The sequence below is a fragment of the Diabrotica virgifera genome, chromosome 2, assembly GCF_917563875.1.
Source record: "Diabrotica virgifera virgifera chromosome 2, PGI_DIABVI_V3a".
NCBI lineage: Eukaryota > Metazoa > Arthropoda > Insecta > Coleoptera > Chrysomelidae > Diabrotica > Diabrotica virgifera.
Window position 1 is genome coordinate 276,221,152 of NC_065444.1, and position 17,219 is coordinate 276,238,370.

The window sequence follows — 17,219 nt, forward strand, 5'->3', positions numbered from 1 at the left end:
GACCAAAGATACAGCGAGGTAAATTTGAAAAATCATCAAAATTGATTTTTCTATAAAATTTATTTTTTTAACATGTTCCACCAACTCTAGATAAAAATAAACTTCATATTTGGATTCAGCGACTTCGAAAACATAAAAATAGACCAAAATTGATCATTCACCTTAAATTTGATTTTCGTGGTTGGCAAAACGGTTAATTCCGCTCGTCTAATATATAGATAGAAAAACATTATTTTTCTACGAGAATTAGAGAATCTGGTCAAGTTTGGAGCGCTGTAAAACCTAGATAATAAATAAAATTAAACAACTTTATAGTGAAAATTGTTTATTGAAAAATCCTCTACAAAATCGCTATGATGTTATTTTATTGTGAAATGAACGTAAAAAAAGTTATAACTTCCAAAGGGCAATTTCTTAGAAAATTTTCTCTTATTTTTGTTTATAACTTTTTTGTTGGTCACTTTACGATAAAAAGTAATAGATATAAAATTGTATAAAATTTAATTTGCTTCATTTTATGTGAAATTAAATTTTTTGTAGGGTAGCTAGTTTACGAGATACAGCGCGAGAGCTCTTTGCACCTCTTTTTCCAAGATGGCGGCCGGGGGACAAGGGCCTCAACCCCAAAAACTTGAACTTAAGCTTCTACTGAACCTCCCTACACATTAAAAAAATTAAATTGACTCCTCTAAGAAATGCACACTAAATGTAACCTGTCAATGGACTAAATGTATATTTTACATATTACATACGATTAATACTGGGAACATATGCAGGACGTCACACATATTTAAAAAATCGTATGTCTGTTTTACCACGTACACTTTTTTGAATATTCCGTACCATAATGGAACTATCGTTAAACCATCGCATTGCTGGACTAGCCCACCAACGCGACTTCCATCTGAAAGAGAAATATAGCTATCTAAAAGAGAATAATAAAGGCAGCATAGATAAGTGAAGTTACTTTAGCAATAATACTTCCTGGTGCCTAATATACGGTGAAAAAGAGTAGTTTCATTGGATATTAGAGGCCGCTAAGTCCAACAACACCTATGGTATGGACCGTCAGGTATGTGTAGCTGCATTTATTTCCTAAAAAATACTACTACTACCTGTGTTACGAATCGTCAGCTGTACGAAGCTGAAATTATTCTGTAAAAAACTGTATTCATATCGTTAAGAAATAATAAAAACATTTTGACAATACCAATTTCCCTATTACTACAAATTTAACTTCAATTTATAGGTTTTTTATTGCAGTCTACGCTGAATAAAAACTCAAGAACATGACTACGGCTATTATTTCTTGACGTTCAGTTCTTGCTGTTTCAGATCATTTAAACTTTTTATGGATATTAATAGGTCTTAAACTTTATTATTTTCTTCGGGAGTAAATGCTGAAAGTTCTAAAATAAAACTGCCGCGAAAGCTGTAAATACCGGCTTTATATTTATCCTCAAAATTGTGCTTGTTAGATCTTAGGAATGAATTTGCAGAATTGAAAATCAATAGCCACAAGTTGTGAAGGCGGATTTAAATGTTTAAGAAAATTTAACTTACATAAAAAGTTTTGAAAGTTTAAGCATTGAAAGAACTATCCCTGATTAAACGGATAATATGGTTTTAAAGCTATTTTAGACTAAAAGATTGATCGTCATTTATGATTCTATTATTTTATTTTTTAAGAATTGACCACAAAAATAATAAATATAGAAATTCCCTCGCATTCTCGACATTATTTGGATGTTTCGACTTCTCGATTTTGGCTTAGAAATTGTTTTTAGAATACATGACATTCGCGAAATTAGAAAGTTCCGCAAGAATTTGTTGTCATTTTTATTATTGTTGCTATGGTTGTTAAGTTGTGTTTTAAAAGTTTTGAGAACAGAGACAAAAGAGAGTATATACTTGTACTGACTTTTTAAATAGTTTATATTTATATTTTTGGACTTACTAATATAAAAAAAAAATGTTTTTGTACTTTTTACGCACGCTAGAAGTTATATTTATATTAAAATTGTGTAGAAAATCAGACGTTTTTTAGGTTTTCTACGATTTGTCAAGGGAAAAGCAATTGCTGGGACGCTTCAGTTCGTCAAAAAATGACGAAATAACATTATTTTCCGTGAATTTACCAATTCTAATGATTTTAAAATCTGATGAAAATACAGCAGGAGCTCGAAACAGCAGAAGGATTATAGCCCATGAAAAAATTATAGTACAAATTTTTTATTGAAAAACGACGATTTTTGGAGTTTATACGATTCCTCATGAGAAAAGCAATTGCAGGGACGCTCCAGTTCATAAAAAAATGTCGTATTAACATTATTTTTAATTTTGGGTATTACTTTAAGTATTAAAATTAGTTTAATGTTTAAATAAAAATAAAACTAAACTGTTTAAAATATATTTGTTTCGTTGAAATCATAAAAATAGAAGTTTAACTTCTTACGCGCGTACAAAGTACACACAATCTTTTGTTTATTTAAACGAATGTGTCTGAGCATCAAAGGCCATTGACACGGTTACAAAAGTAAAGATTACAGTGTATTTAAAAAGAATTACAATCTGAACAAAATGATAGGAACAATATCTATATGGTGCTGTAAAACTGACCGACAGTCTTTGAGAAACATTATCACATTATTAAGTAACTATTGTTACTAAGAGTGGCTGTTAAGTCTTCATTTAGTTTTTGTTTTCTTCTGGTGTTGATTCATAGCTGACACTCAACTAGTATGTGTTTGGCCGCGACATGGGTACTGCAGGTATGGCATCAAGGAAGATTGCCCTAACTCATCAGATAAGGTTGTGTAAGACGGGGATGTCCAATTCTTAATCTTCTTACAACTTTTTCCCTTCTACAAAGTGCTGGTATTTTTAAGGCAGGAATTCTAGGTTGAATATTATGGAGTTTTGAGTTTATCCTATTCCAGAAATTTTGTCAGACTGTCAAGTACATTTGATTTACTGTATGTTATAGATCTACCCCAAGTTGGATAGTCTCCATTGGAATATCAGAACATGATGCCACTTTAACCGCTTAATCTGCATTTTAATTCTACATATCTACGTGCGATGGTGTCCAAATAATGTCAACCAATACGTTTTTACCTTTTAATTGATGGCATGCGTTGTTGAAACTTTGAATTAATAGAACTAGAATTTTTGGGAGTAAATGTTCTTGATAGACAGGATGGAGGATAGTGAGTCAGTGCAGATTGCAAGGTTTTTGTTTTTGTTAGTTGGAAAACTGAGTGCTTTTATGATAGCATATAGGTTGTCTGTATAGATTTTGCAGTAATATGGAAGAAAGTGGGGCGTTATGACTTCGTTGGTGGTAGTGAAGGAAGAACTAACCAGGTTTTCAACTTTCGAAGCGTCCTTGCAGATTATTGAGTCATACTGTTTGGTAATGATGAGTTTCAGGAAGGACGACCTTAGGAATTAGGAGTTTATACTTTGTTATATGTTGAGATACTGGTATTTATAGTGGGCAATGTCCATAGTGGAGTATTAGAGTATGGGATTAAATATTTACTTTGAAAATCTATAAAAATTGGAAAAAATCCTTTGTAAAAGGTATAAAATTTTATTAACATCCCTTTAAAGGGCTGCACCATAACAAAACGTTTTCGATTTTTATAAAAAAATCATCATCAGTGTGTTAGATAAACTGGATGCTACTGAGCCACCAAAGAAAAATATCCGGGTAAAAACCCTTTAAATATAACATAGATGCGTTAAAAGTGCATACTTTAATAAAATGCCTTATGATGGTCACATGGCAATTAGGATAATGCCCTAAGGTAATGTACTGAAATTTCCCAACACGTGAAACAACACTGAAATTGAGTTGTTTGAATTCCAATGAGTTAATGTTAACTCATTTTTTCAGTTGCCATTAAGTCATTGGAATGTAAACAACTCAATTTGGATCCCACGTGTTGGGAAATTTCAATAATATACATTACATTAGGGCATTATCCTAGTTGCCATGTGATCATCATAAGGCATTTTATTAAAGTATGCATTTTTAGCGCATCTATGTTATATTTAAAGGGTTTTTACCCGGATATTTTTCTTTGGTGGCTCAGCTAGCATCCAGTTTATCTAACACTAATGATGATTTTTTATAAAAATCGAAAACGTTTTGTTGTGATGTAGCCCTTTAAAGGGATTTTATTAAAATTTATACCTTTTACAAAGGATTTTTTCCAATTTTTGTGATTGATGGTATACAGCCAACTACAGGAAAAACATTTTCTTTTCCTTGTGGATTTTGCAAATCTATGTTAGATATTAGTTCTTTAAGAATTTGTGAAGCTGGTTTTTCTACCCTGAGTTTGTTTACTGTTATTGGTTTAATAGGGTTGATCAACATGTTGACCTGATTATTTGGATTAGCTGATACGTTTTACAAAATTGTAAAGCCACCAACGGCACAATTTCAACTGTGAAGTGGAAGATAAGTAAGAAAATTACACGGTAAGGACGTATTTCCCGTTTATTTACTGTGCTATTAACAAACAATTTGAAAATAATTCGAAAAGGAAGCATTTTTCGAAAAATTGCCAAAAAAAGAAATTATTTTGTAAACTTCTCGCCTGTAATAAACTGTTAAAACATAGAAGCGAATTAATAGCGACAGTTAATAACAAATTTCCAATAATATTGTCCGGCAGCACGAATTAACGACAGAGTACACGGTTTTAGTTAAAATTGAACAACTTTTTTGTAAAAATTAAATAATTTAGTTTTATTCGAAATTTGAAAACCAAAAAGCATGCTAATATTTAATATTCATTAATCAGTGGTATAGTCCTATTCAGCCGATATCGAATGCAATAAAACGACGATTTCAATTAAAAAGGCTGTTGATAATAAATTTACAAAATTATACATGTCGCTATTATTATAAATATAAACTACATGGTTGTATCCAGTTGAAAACTTCTATATTATTAAATATATGGGTATAAGTTAGTTTAAATCATAAAATTAAATATTGTAACAAATAATCTAAATTAGTTTCACAAGAAATTTAATTTGATTTTTGTGAGTTATTATTGACCGAATAATTAAAATTATTCTAAATGCTAAACGAGCCAAAACTCCCATTATACAGGAATACTGGTAAAAAAGGAATCTTCGAAAAGTCTAAGCCACTTGTTAGATCATCTTTAAGGATGCACTTAAGGTCTTTAAAGTCATATGGACAGCCTACGGACAACGGATTCATTGGATACTCAATAGTTACATATTTAGTGTTTACCAAACTTAATTCAATGACAATTAAAGGATGGGAATTTAAAGATTTCATAAATGATTCAACCAATTTAGTAGTTTTTTTTTTATTTTAAAGCAAAAAGGTCAAAAAACGCTCAAAAATGGAAGACAAACATATAGAGACCAATTCCACTCAAATCATACAAGTACAACCTCATAAATAACCAAATTGATTGAATTATCATGTTCAAAGGAGTTTTCATATTTCAAACCGTACTGTTCGTCATTCAATACTCCAAATCTCAAAATTTATACATGCAAAAATTTCTAAAGTTGCTTATATCTCAAAGAATTGATTTAGTCAAAAAATTCAATCTGTGTATTACCTGTCATCAGATAAACCGTTGCAACTTTGGTCATTGCAAAAAATGCACTTTGAAGCATCATTCTGTGTTGCATGTTACAGAACCTTCTATATCTGACACACATACGTAACAGTCTCTTTTCATATACAGTTCGAAACAGGTGCTTTTATCTACTGGTTGGTTAGAGGTAGTTAATTCAAAGGTAAATCGTCATGATTTTAGAGCTCTTCTAGTTTCAGGAAGCATTTAACAAACAGGATGTTCACAAAACATAAGACTAAAATACGATTTCGATGGGTAGTAACACTTATACCTTGTCCTCCCTACATGGTGTCTCTAACGTAACATCAGAAAATCATTTTTTTCTTCCGTCCGGTATAAATTCATAAAAGAAGTTTGAGTAAACCTTTGCCCAACTGTGTGAAAAACCCAAGAAAAATCTAAGATTACAAAAATATTAGCGGAACCCGTTAATCTCTTAACCAAAAAATCAAGTAGGAAAATGAGCAAAATTTTCCATATAGCTAACTTATACCTCGCAGTATACGGTGTGAGCTAAAGAAAAGAGTCCACCTCTATATTTGGCAGTATTTATTAGATTTTAAGGAAATGAAGAAACAGGTCGATTTTTAAACTAAGGGGACACATTTTTACGGTACATAAATCTGTCATTTGTCAACCTCCTCCCTGCCACTTCCCCCACCCCTTATTTTTAAATAGGGAATAGGGGTCGTCTGCTAGCTCATTTGAAAGTTTATTCAATTCTGTATTTATAAAAGGGGTCCAAGAAAAATTATTTTGAATTAAATTATTTGACACAAAAAGGAGAATGTGTATAATTTATTTAATTTAGAATAAGATCTACTGCTGTCACAAAACAGAAAAAAATATTTTTTGATAAATAAACATTGCTTTTCGCTTAATTTTAATATTCCATCTGCCACCCATCTGGCTCTTAGTAGGTTGAATATTGAATTAAAGCAACAATGTTTATTTATCAAATATTTATTTTTTTCTGTTTCATGTCAGCAGTAGAATGTATTTTGAGTTAAATAAATTACATATATTCTTCTTTTTGTGTCAATCAATTTAATTCAAAATAATTTTTTTGGACATCTTGTATAAATAATTGTGTCAGTTATTAATATTACTGAATAGAGAATTGAATAGCATTTCAAATGAGCTAGCACACCACCACTCTCTCTTCTCTCCTGTCGTTTCCCCATTACTGAGGATCGTGATTTCTTCCAATATTCCTAACAATGTTTCTCCTTTGGTCTCTATTTTCAGCTGCTCTAAGAGCTTCGTAGAATGAGTTTCCAGCTGAATGCTTTATTTGGTCAGACCATTTAGTTGGTGATCGTCCTCTTGATCTTCTCCCCGGAACGTTTCCAGAAACAATTAATCTCTCCAAACTGTCGTCACCTCTGCGAACCACGTGACAAAATAATTGCAGAATTCGTTGCAGACATATTATGGACAGCCTTTTTTTAATATTGAGTTGGTTTAGAATGAAAACGTTTGTCCTATGAGCTGTCCAAGGTATGCTCAGCATTCTTCTCCAGCACCACATCTCAAAGGCATAAATTTTTGGCGCTCGCATGCGCGAAGAGTCCAAGTCTCTGCTCCGTATAGAAATATTGAGAATACAAGGGCATTCACCAGTCTCATCTTGATATTTTGAGAGATAGATCTGTCTTTCCAAACTTTAGTTAGGCGACTCATCGCATTTTTTGCCATACCAATATACGTCTCCAAACTTCTGCTTCACAGTTACCATCGTTAGTTATACTAGACCCGAGATAGACAAAGGTGTTTACTATCTGATATTCCTGTAATATGTTAGTCAGTTGAATAGTGTCAAATCTGTCGACCACCATTATTTTTGTTTTAGCTTTATTGATTTTCAGACCAACTCTATTGCTTTCGTACTCAACTCTTCGCAGAAGATCAAACATTTCTTGCTCATTTGCTGCTATAAGTGTAGTGTCATCAGCAAATCTTAAATTGGAGATTTTCCCACCAGCTACTGTTACTGCACCGGCCCATCCTTCTAAAACCATCCTCATGACATGTTCACCATAAATGTTAAATAAGTCAAGTGACAACACGCATCCTTATCGAACACCTCTCTCGGTCTTGAATTTGTTTGAGAACTTCTGATCTAGTCGTACTCTCGCTATATAAGACTGGTACAGATTTTTAATAAGTGTCACCAGGTGCATTGGTGCGCCCATTTCTATTAAAATTGACCACAAATTTATCCAGCTTACACAATCAAATGCCTTTTGGTAGTCAACGAAGCATATAATCATAGGTACTTGAAATTCTCTAGACTTTTCAATGAGTTGTCTCAGGTTCAAGATTTGTTCCCTTGTACCTTTATTCTTTACAAACTCCGCTTGTTCCTGAGGTATTTGGTAATGTAGATAGGTTTTTAATCTGTTTTTGATGATATGCAACAAGATTTTACTAGCATGTGTTATTAGTGACAGTGTGCGATAGTTTTCACATCTGGTAGTAGTTCCTTTTTTGTGTAGTGGGATATAAATTGAGGTACACCAATCAGATGCCCATTTTCCTGAATTCCAAACAGCGACAAAGATAGAATGGATGATATGTAATCCTTTGTCACCTAGTAACTGTAGTATTTCACATGGTATTGAATCAATGCCTGGGGATTTATTTCTCTTTAGTGATTTAGTTGCATCTTTTACTTTAGCGAATAAGACAGTAGGTTCTCTAGGGTAGTCAGAAGGCCACTGATTTTCTGCTGATACCTCGTTATTTTTATATAGCTCGCCACAGTAGTTTCGCCATGTTTCCAATATTTCATCAGTATCGATCTTTAAATTACCTTCCTTATCTATTACAGACCACGTTTGAAGTTTAAATTCTCTGGTAAGGAGTTTGATCTTCTGAAATAAGTCCCTCGGTTCATTTCGACAGCCATGTTCCTCTATCTCTCTGCATATTTGAGAGATGTAATCAGCTTTATCTTTGCGGCACTGTTTTCTGATTTCTCTTGATAACGCTCTACATTCATCGTTTGTTCTTTATCTAGTTTTATGTTCTTTTCTGCGTTGAATCACGGTCCACGTATTATCGGATATCCATGGCTTACGGCCAGTGGAAATCGCTGCCTCACAGTCTTTTGCAGCCTCGATTACCTTATCTTTGAGATAGATCCAAGTACTCTCAGGGTCACTATTTACTTGGTCTAAAGAAAGAGCATCTTCTAGGTTTTGTTGGAAGTCATTGATTTTTGATGGACTTAGAAACATGACTTTTCTCTGGGGTCTTCTTTTGGGGACTTTAAAACGAACTCGAACGTTCAATACCAGGAGTTGATGATCGCTTCCACAGTCTGCGCCAGGATATGTTTTACAGTTGATAGACGACGACTTCCACCACTATTCGACGAACACCACCACTATTCCCCATTTAAAAATAGGGGGTGAGGGAAGTGGAAGGGAGGGGGTTGACAAATGACAGATGTATGTACCGTAAAAATGTGGCCGCCTTAGATCAAACATCGACCTGGTTCTTCATTTCTTTAAAATCTAATAAATACTGCCAAATCTATAGGTGGACTCTTTTCTTTGGCCCACACTGTATTTATAATGTGGAATATCCATAATCTAATTTATTGCTTTTATGATGTGATTTTATTTTTGTTTGTAAACCATTTCGTGAATTCGAATACATATATGAAAGCCACAAAATCGTATATTGTTGTTACACGCGTTGTCGTGAACAGATATAAACATGGAATTTACTGAAATAGTCGAGAGCTCTTTTGGCATAATTTGAAATTCAAACAGCCCCGAAATGTTAATCACCGTGGTCGAAAATAAACCGAAATTAGTCCGAAGTTTACACAATTTAATGAAAAGGGTCCCGCTGTTTCCCGAACCCGTTCCCTCTTCCCTCATCCCTGGATTGTTGCAGTCGCCTGCATGAAATATGCGCGAGACCAGTTTTTAAGCTAATAGAAAGCCAAAAAAATAACTAAAAAACAAAAGGACAAAAATTGGGAAAAATTTTGTACCCTTCTAATTAACTCAATTAAAGCAATTAACTCGATTGAATATATACACTGGCTTTAGTGATTTGTTTATATTTTAAATTTAGGCCATTCTCTTGTGGTATCTGCAACAATATTGTGTATTTAAGATTCCAAATTAAGAGGATCGGTACGTATTTTCGGCTGCAATGCTATTCAAATAGGGATTCATTTTTTTCGAATCCTGAGAAAACTAATAAGTATTTTAGAAAAATTTAAACGCAGAATGGAAGATCACGTTATTAGCGAGGGCCGAAAGTCCCTGAGAACTTCTATAACATTTATTTTAATAAGTTACAGGGGTGAAAAACTAAGAGAAAATTTAGTGTGATTTTTAATTTCAAATATATCATTCAAAATAAACTTTTTATTTATTCTAAGGGACTTTCAACCCTCGGTAATAATTTATTCTTTCATTCTGCGTTTAAATTTTTCAAAAATATTTATTGGTTTTTTCAGGATTCGAAAAAAATGAACACAATGCCGTGGTAATATTTTCCAAATCTATCTTTGTCTTACAACGCACTCAGCCGAATATAATATTGTCAGCATATATTGTCAGTCAGACACTGACAATAAGTGACAATTTTAAATATTTGACATTGCATCGGGAATATGTTGAGTTATTGATTAAATATTATTGAAATATAGTGTATTTGATAAATAATTGATTTAAGACGTGAACTTGATAAAAAGTTATTTATTGTGTATTATTTGTGGAAGATCCAAGCAGAGAATACATCAGGATAATATATTCTGTGATCCAAGTATTTTGTTGTTAAAGATGTTCAAAATTGTAAGCGTTCCATAACAATATATTATTAAAAAATCACTTTAACACTTTTCCTCTTTTCTCGATTGAGTATAGGTCTTTGTTGTACAAATAAATTATTACAATCACTGAATATATAGTTAGTGAAAAATTATCACATTTATTAACTGAATTAATAATTTCCAATTATAAAAATAACAGTTATCCAAGAACATTCAAAACCCATCTCTTTAAATTAATGATGACATTTTCAAGTAGAATGACATTCTAGTAATGTTTACATATCCATACCAGTGTGAATTTTACTACACGTAATTTGCCGTGTAAAGACAGAAAAAGTAGGGATACACGTAAAATATTTGCGAATTATGTACCCATAGCCTTAAGTAATTTAGTACCATTGATATTAGACCAGGGCGGATCTGTGAAAAAACGTCTATTTTTGGATGTGCGAGGTGGCATTCGGATTTTTGCAGATAAAGTTAGGTGACAACATCAACAATAATGATTGACTTATGCCTAGGGTTACCATAATTTATTAAGGCCAAATCCGGACGGGGTAGTACAAGGAGTTGTAGAAAATGTAAAATGTGAATTTGACCGTGAGTGTTGCTACCTCTACATTGTACATATATACGAAATGCTTAGTCTGTACTGGGCCCAGGGATAGGATGTTCTTCATCTGTTCTTCTTTCGTACTTTTGAGAAGACATAATTTTTCTCAAAAGTGGCTTGTCATTTTTTATTTTCTCATGGAATTCGGAACATGACATTACAGAATTTTCTTTAATATTGAGAAGCTCCTTTACAGCAGGCAGAGATAATCTTCCTCTTTCAGCCGTTTATATAAAATTTATCATCGAAAAAATACGTTCAGCAGGAGCCGAAGTACCAGACAGACAAAAGATGAATTCTACTCTTTTAAAAATATTCGTTCGAGGAAACGTTGCTTTTAGAAAACGCTTCAAATGTTTCTTGCCATTTGTAATGAGTGTTTTTTGGTTTCTTCTTTAGGTAGTAAAGTCCATTTAGGTTTCAGCTTTTTTAGAACTTCGAGAAGTGACGAGGGCTCATCAAATAATTCGTCCACATTGACAGAATTCGGTACAACGCTGACTATAGTTAAAGCGCTCTCTTCCATCTCTTTCCAAGTAGCCTTGTAGCCTTAACCATTTGATTTAGCGCAGAATGAAATTTCCCACCGTGGGTTTCCCACCGTTGTTGGGCCAAGTATTTTCCATTTTTGTAGTAAAGAAAAAAATATCCGGACATTTCTCATATCCGGACGCCAATCCGGACATGTCTTTTAAATCCGGACTGTCCGGACGAAATCCGGACGTATGGTAACCCTACTTATGCCCCTTCTCAAATATGCCCTGAACATTAATAAAAAAATTAAAATATTTAAAAATTTCGAAAAACATTGACTTTTTCTACTTTCTTTGGTTGCACTTAGAACTTTCGTAATTCGCTTAGAAAAATACTTAAATTGTTCACCAAATTTCATTAAAGTCGACCTGATAGATTTTGCAGAATAATTTTGCAATCAAAATTTTTTTAAAAAAGTTCAAATTTTTTAAAATCTTTCTACAGAAAAAGTAGAGCATTTAGAAATTTGCTAATTTTTTTTACATATAAAGAGGTTCTCTACCTATCTAATACACTTTACAGAATTAAAATGGGATTATTTAACCGGCCTGAGTACTATTTTAAAATTTTAAACAATTTTTGGCTTATAAACAAATATAGCGAAGACGTTTAAGTTGGCATATATTCATTTTCTCGAGAATAGGCATCTCTGAAGATAAATCCCGAAACAGGTCGATTTTTATTTTTAAATTCCAATTTTTTGGTATATACTGTTATGATCTGCTTTCTATTACTTTAATTTTAATTGAGTATTTATTTAATTAATTATTGAATTGACGCAAATCATACATAAACAATTAATAAAAAATCTCAGGGTGCCTTTTTGTCATAAAAATTAACTAAAATTATCTTAGGTTATACTTATCCTTTCTCGTGGCTTCAGTATCTCTTAGTTGATCCTTATCGGGATAAAATAGGAAAAAGAAATAAATAGAAAAATTATAAATAAGCACATACAAATACTTTTATTATCAAAAGCAATGCTCTGAAAATATATCAATTAAATCTTGTGGGCATAATTGTCCAAATAAAACTTTTACCATATAATTAATCTAATTTAAAAAATTATTTATCGCTTTGTTCCTGATAATATTTACACAATAAGCTAAACAAACAAATTTAGGTATTTGCGAAACTACTTATACTTCCTATTAAATTATTGAAATGTTGGAATCTCAATTCATATGCTTTTACGCAAATATTTTAACTTCTGATTATAAAGAACATCTATCACATAAGTTATTGACTGACCTTTTTGATTCACACACAATGATGTCTCCTCTTGACCCAAACAGCTCTTCCTTGTTGATTATGTTAGGCTACCAATCAAAGCCCTCTCCGTTCTCAGCATCAATCCAGCAGCATACCAGTAACTATTTCTCCAAAACACAAGCCAGGCCGCTTTTGACCAGTACTCGTTCAATAAACTCCAAAACTCTCTCCTCTCTTTCTCTCAATAATAATCTCCTGAGACCCAAGTATCTTTTTAACTTGGTGTCACAAATAATTTTAATAACTATAGTTCTTGTAACTTGGACTTTACAAAATCAAAGAGGTTTTTCTTCTCAATTTGATTTGTCTTTCGTTCCACTTTTCAGCTACTCTCCACTATCAAACAACCACTAGTACTTGCTTCTGAACTATACGCGAAAACTTTCAACTGCCTTTCTCGGATACCGACCACACAATGATTTTTCTTTCCAAAACTGTCTTAACATACCAACTTCCCTTTCCCCATTCCAAATTGCCAAGCCAATCAGAAACATTTCTTTTTCCACATTCCTCTTTTTCATTCGAAAAACCAGGCATTCTTTCAAACAATACTTCTACTCATCCTAATCACTTTCCGGAAATTATACAAATACTCTTGTGCTTAAAACAAACAGCCTTAAAATTCCAAATCTCTCTACCTTTATTTTTATATAATACATAATATTAATACATATAATATTAATACATATTTTATATAATAATTTTTTATTTTAAATAATTACAGCTACCTGTGGATTTTACCTTCCCGTAACAAACAATCTTTTTAAATTATAATCCGAAATAAATTGTCATTTCACTTCACTTTGTTTACAAATGTCTTTAAGTCTTCAGGGAAAAACTCATTAAGGATAAACCCACTACGTAAAAGCTACCTTCTACTAAATACAGTAGAGCGTCGATTATCCGAACTAATTGGGGGACAGGGGTGTTCGTAAAATTGATTTTTTTCGGCTAATCGATCTGTATTGATATAGCAATACTATTTACCCATAGGTGAATGAAAACCTTATCTTTAAATACTTACATACATACATACATGTATATCTTTAGTGACAAATAGGATAAAAATTAAACAAAAAAGTGCTGTATTTGCAACAAAATGAAGATTTTTTTTTTTGGATGAAGCATTAAGAAATCGTCCATTTTCTTCTGCCGAAGCAATCCTACCCGTTTACGAGCGGCTGTGTTACGTGCATTTTTTCTACAACCGTGTTAAAAATGCAATTTTTAGCACTCCATACGAGCGTTAAAAATGCTACTTTAAGGCACTAGTGCATTAAAATATTTTTAAGGCACTGCAGTTCGTATTGACCGTATAGACAATTTTGATGTAATGTCAAAAAAATATAAAAATGGAATGTCAGTCACGTTCAAGTAAAAGTTTTTGTAGATATTGTCGTGTAATTACGTTTGTAGAAAAAATATTGTATGATATGAGTGTTAAAAAGTAAATTTTTAAGGCAATCATGTGAATTGCAGAACTTGCTATCGCTCATTCTGCAAACTTTCACATGCGTGCCTTAAATGTGTACTTTTAACACTTATATCATAAATAACTATTAATCTGTTCTTTAAAACACCAAAAATATATATTCTGCCTTATTACTTTTACTCACGTCTCTACAACCTAAAAGCCTCTTATAAATATTACCACGTAACGCGTATCGAACAAAAATAATCCATAATTGTGAATGACATGATAATCAGAAGTTTCATCTACTTCCAGCGAAAAGCAAATGGTTTTCTAAATCTCAGATTCAATAACGTTATTCAAAATGTAACTATTTGATTATATGTATTAGTTCATTCTGTATTACGAATACACTTCGAATCAGAAAGTAAATATTTCTAAAACAATTTTATTAATTCTCTATAATTACTTTGATTTTTAACAAATGCTTCGATCCATCATGTCCACTAAATGATAATTCCTGACAACTTAAAAAAATTACAATATCAAACGATGTAAAACGGCGTAAGTATTTTTGTCAATTTCTGCCGATGCGATGCTCCAAATGAAACACCGACCGGCAGATTTAAAAGTGCCATACCTGGCCGCTACAATGCCCACGGAGAGAATGTATGTATGTTCGCTTTCGCTTGATCATCGACTTGTTATTTCGTTGAGTTTTACGTGTAAATCGTCAAGCTACGGAGAGTTGGGTACGGCTAGCCGAAAAGTCAGATGAATGGTTCGGATCATTCATTTTTTGAGAAGTCTTTTATGCGCAGGGATCACTTAACGCTCGGATTGATCAAATTCTTTTAAAAACCATGAATAAAATTTAGTCTGTATTATCTGACAGATTTTTTTTACTTCACAGATACAAATATTAAAAACATTTATATCTATAAATCTGTGGGTCGGCACTGCCGACCCTGACCGGCCGCCACTGGTCTGTCACGTTGTTCATTGTTGTTTAAATTTCAACAGCCCTTATCTCCGAAACGCAACATTTGCGGAGATACCTCGAGCAAAATATCATTATTTTTTCATCCAAAATTACCTCCTGAAGTTTATACTTGTTTACTAACACCCTGTACGATAATGAGAATAAGAACAGAAATAATTTTAGAAAGGCTTTTTATTGATCAACTTTGTTTTTTATGTGCGTTCTCTTAAAGCATAACTTCCACCTATCACGACCTGAAAGCCGAAATGGAAAAAGGTGAAAAAACTTATATTCCCCTGCTAATGCAAATTTTATTCCCGAATTGAAAATGGCACACTTTCGTATTTTATATCAGCCATGAAAATAAAAATGTGGAATATTCTATTCATATCCTTTAAATGGTAGTTTAAATTCCAATCCCTTGATACAGCGGAAGTTGGCGTGATAAGAAGAGCTATAGTAGCAGGCGGAATGTTCTTCAGACGTTTGCGGAGAGGCTATCAAAAAGTTTTTAGGGGGGTTAACAATGCCACCTGATAAGGAAACGAGGCATGTGTCTGTATTTTATTCGCTTTATCTTTAGTGCGGGATAAGAATAATCGCGATTAAACTTTTTGTAGGCAAAGGGTTTAAAAGTCTGTAAGTTTACTATCAACATCAAATAAAAATAAGAAAACTACAATGATACCGACACTTTGTAAGGTTTTTCTCAACAATAACTGGTTTAAAATTCTCTGCCCGTTTGAAACTGTTTATCAGTTTCTTTTCACTGTGGTATACAGAGTCCTTTTGTCCTCTCCAGAATAGATTAAGCGTTTACCAGAGTATTCTATAATTTTTTTGATTGTACTGCATTCGTAATTTCAACATTGCTGCTCTATTACTTAGAGGGGTAAAGACTATGACTGACTGCGCAATTTTGCCAAGGACTAATATAGCCGTTCCATATTAATATGTATCGTGTAACCGTTCTATATTAATGTTATGGGTAGGATCTTTTATTTTTTTTGAAGCATTTCGTCTTACTACATATTGTTCTGAATCTAAATTTCATCTTACTTCACTCATCTCCAATATGTCAAAATATTTTCATTCTTCTCATCTCGACTTATGTGTCTTTCTCAGTTTCCCGGACAGAAATAAACTGCTTACCTTCCAACTGGTAATGTGTACTATCGTGTCATATATTTGGATTCTTTCTTCACTTCTTTCAATCTGAATTGTAGTTGACGGGGTGATTGATGAACGCACGATCATTCAGGGCGTGTACCCAAATTGAAGAGCATTATATTGTTTTAGTCTGCTATTTAGATTTTTGGAACATATAATAAGGTGGTTTTCGCATTAGATTCCATCGCACCATCGCAGTACCACAACCATTCAAACTGATCCAGTCATTCTTATGGTAGTTCAGTTTCAAGCCGACTGAAGATCATGTAGCCTGCTCATAGGGCTTTTCATCGATTGTCCTTTGTTTCAAGCTTCTGTTATGTGTCATCTAATATTAATATATCTACGTCATACGTTATTGATATATACCAATGATGCAAACCAAAGACGTATAACATAGATGTTTTAATATTATTTGACACATGACAGAAGCTCGAAACAAATGACTATGAATGAAAAGCCCTATTGAGTTGGTAATGATGATCTCTGGTTCCCTCCACCAGGGTGGTATGAGGAATAGGTGTAGTATGATAAGATTGATCCAAAAGATGGCATAACCCAGACATCCAAAGTGAAAGTTCTCCTCCAACACCAAATTGTTCTATATGGTCCACGTAATGTTCAGAAAAAAGTCACACCATTTTGAGCTTCGGGTTTGGGGGGAGAGGGGGGGAGAAATCGGTAAATTCATAGTTTTTTGCGTTTTTTGTCAATATTTCTAAAACTATGCGGTTTAGCATGAACAACCTTCTTTACAAAAATATTCTACATTAAATTTGAAATAAAAAAGGTCCAATGCA